We start from the raw sequence: 3,599 nt of genomic DNA on the forward strand, positions 1-3,599 counted from the left end.
ATGACAGTGGCATCACTGACTCAATGGACATGAGTCTGAGTGAACTCTGGGAGTTGGTGTTGGACAGGGAGGCCTGGTGTGCTGCGATTCATGGGGTTGCAAAGAGTCGGACACAACTGAGCAACTGAACTGAAGTGAACTGGATAGCAAGGTGATCAAACAGTGAATCCTAAAGGAGATCAACCCTGAATATTTATTGGAAGGACTGATGCTGAAGCTGAAGCTCCAATACTTTGGCCAGCTGATGTGAAGAGCTGACTCACTGGAAAGGACCTGGATCTTGGGAAAGATTGAAGGCAAAAGGAGAAGGGAACAACAGAGCAGATGGTTGGATGGCATCACCAACTCAATGGACATGAGTGTGAGCAAACTCCAGGAGACAGTGAAGAACAGAGAGACCTGATGTGCTGCAGTTCATGGGGTTGCAAAGAGTTGGACATAACTGAGCAACTAACTGATCAAACAACAACAAATATCTTCAGCTCAAAATAATTTTGATGTCAAAGAGACATATAAAAAAAAGGCATATTTTGGGGTGACATATTCTGGCTTCCTTTGATCTGTAAATTCATTGACTGGGGACGAGTAATTGATCATCTGTTCTGGACTGAGGCTTGTCAGGCCTTGGGATCTGTGGGTGCACTAGATAGATGTGGACCTGCCCTGGGGAGAGGCTCAGCAGTAAAGAATCTGCCTGCCATGCAGGAGATGCAGAGTTAGATCTCTGGATTGGGAAGATCCCCTGGAGGAGGGTATGGCAACCCACTCCAGTACTCTTGCCTGGAGAATCCTATGGACTGAGGAGCCTGGTGGGCTACAGTCCATGGGGTTGCAAAGAGTCAGACACCATTGAAGTCACTGAGCAGGCATGCAAACTATTCTAACCACCTCCTTGAGTCACATTTTCTGTGAACTCCCACACACATATACATGTATAAAAATCTGTCTTTTCTCACTAGTCTGTCTTTTGTTAGCTTAATTTGCAGGTGCTTAGAGAACACCTGCCAATGCAGGAGATTCAAGAAATTTCCTTGAAGAAATTCCCTTGAAGAAATTCAAGAGATTCAAAGATTCCCTGGGTCAGGAGGATCTCCTGGAGTAGGAAATAGCAACCCACTCCAGTATTCTGGCCTGGGAAATCACATGGACAGAGGAGCCTAGTGGGCTATAGTCCATGGGGTCACAAAGTCCAGACATGACTGAGCAACTGAGTGTGCACACACACACACACACACACCACTTAAGAGAGTATAGAAAATGTTTTTTTCCCCTTGACACACTTAGATATTATTAACAATGGTCACATTAAGGAGCAAAATGTTTAAAACATTGATCACCAGAAAATTAAAACAGTTGCTTTATGTATAGTAGCATCTCTTCCATTGTAAATGCTATTTTTATTCCTTTAATTCCTTATCCACCATTCTCTTCAAACTTTCTCAACTTTTCTGGTACTCTTTGTATATTGTTGTTGTTTAGTTGCTAAGTCATATGTGACTCTTTTGTGACCCCATGGACTGTAGCCTGCCAGGCTCCTCTGTCCATGGGATTTCTCAGGCAAGAATATTGCAGTGGGTTGCCATTTCCTTCTCCAGAGGATCTTCCTGATCCAGAGACTGAACCCATGTTTTCCGCATTGCAGGTGGATTCTTTACTGCTGAGCCACTGGGGACGCACTCATTACACAGCTCTGGGCAAAACACAATGGCTCAGTGGGGAAAGCACTGGTAAACGCATTCAGGACCAGCGCCAGTGACAGAGCATGACTCATTCTGAGCATGATGCTCTGAGGTCACTGGAAGCATCAGCAGTGTCCAAAGACTACCTCCGCTTTGTGGGTGCTTGCTGTGCTTTTCAAAATGTCTACAATCATTCCTGCTGTTCTACTGCTTGACTTTGGATGGTAACTGGAAAACATTCCACCACATTGTTTTGCTAAAATATATTACATTTTTTGAGATGTAAATATAAAATTTTATACCATCTTAAAACAGACAAATTCTGTTTTGAGAGATACATACATTCTATGAAGTTTGTATATTAAAAAACAAAAAGTGTTTTGGAGAGTTATTTGTCAGGCTATACTTGCATATATAAAACACTTAAGACAGTGCTTGGCACAAAGAAAATATTAGCTTATTATTTTACCTTTAATGACATAATGTTCTCGGGGCGGGGGCGGGGGGGAACAGGCAAGAAGACACAAGATGGCTAAGATCACTGCAGACTGTGATGGGTTTTCTGAAGAGATTGAAAGCTATAATAGACAGTACTGGGGGAGGGACCTTCTTCATGTAGGTGGTCAGGGTGGCCTCCCTGGTGAGGCGATGTCTAAAAATCAAAAGCTTTCCAGGCAGAGACAACAGCAAATCCCAAGGCAAAGGTGAGGTGGAGCTGTTGGAAGGACATGATTAGAGAGTGGGGAGAGGGGAGACCTCTGTGAGATGAGGCCAGAGATATCAGGGTGAGGACCCAGGTCATGGAGAATCTTGGAGGCCACAGAGAAGAGTTTAGATTCTATTGTAAGCACAACAAAAAATCATTTTAAAGATTTAGGTGGAGGGATGAAATGGTCTGGTTTGTGGTTTGTTTGTTTGTTTAGATCACTTTTGCTGAGGAGATTGGGCTAATGGAGATTTCAGGTGGAAGCTGGCAGACCAGTTATGAGGCTTCTCCATTGATTCAGGTTAGAGATGAAGCAACACTAAAGATGGACTGAAGTCGGGGTGAAGAATGATTGGACTTGGCGTTGGGTGCAGAAAACGGATGACGCAGGGATGGCACTCGGACTCCTGGCTCTGATAACCAGTGGGTGCTGAAATTCTCAACTGAATTGCTCAAATTCTGAACATTTACAGAGTTATCTCTGAAGTCTGGGCATATACACACATACCCATGAATGTAGAATTATGTTTGCCGTGTCTTTGGGGAGGTATCATTATTTATAAATGTCAATGTTGCTGCAAAAGGACTAGATGGTGTAGAGGCTCCATACCACGTGGCACAGGAGAATACTGAATTACAGTGATTTGCTTCAGCCCCTTTTCATAGTACCTGGTAACATTTGCTTTGGCCCTACCTTATAATAGCATCTGCTGTGATGCAAGGCTTTTTGTTTGCTTCGCCTTTTTGACTGGAAGCATGAAACATGTGGCTGTTTTGGTTGTATAAGCTAAACATCAGAAAGGTCTGCCATCATTCCTCAGCAGGCCACAGCTACAGTTTGTCTGTTCCCTTTTTCCTTGCTTTTTAATAGAGTAATGGTGGTTAGGAGCAAATGACCATTCTGAAGAGGTTAAGTGTAAGATGCTTTGGGATGAACAACCCAAGAAGAGTTGTAGATCACTACAGAAGGCTGCACAATATGCCACCTCCAAGTACACCACTCTGGAATAAGGGCTATTTTGAGCGAAAGGCAATTGAGAGAAGACTGATAGAAGAAAACTGTCTGTCCCCCTTCTATTTACCTAAAAGCAGGACATTTGTAAAGTGGTCTCACTTCCCTCCACTACTGGAGATAACTCTAGACCCTATTAGCCCAGCGATGGCACCACAGGAATCTACACAATAAACTGGACTGACCCTTATCTTTCATTACT

At 43.5% G+C, this 3,599-nt stretch overlaps 1 pseudogene; it reads left to right on the forward strand.

Annotated features, from left to right (window-relative positions):
• The window catches only part of LOC105000713, a 14,323-nt pseudogene that overhangs the window by 8,873 nt on the left and 1,851 nt on the right, over window positions 1-3,599 (forward strand).

Source organism: Bison bison, unplaced genomic scaffold (genome assembly GCF_000754665.1).
Source record: "Bison bison bison isolate TAMUID 2011002044 unplaced genomic scaffold, Bison_UMD1.0 scf7180017864373, whole genome shotgun sequence".
Lineage (NCBI taxonomy): Eukaryota > Metazoa > Chordata > Mammalia > Artiodactyla > Bovidae > Bison > Bison bison.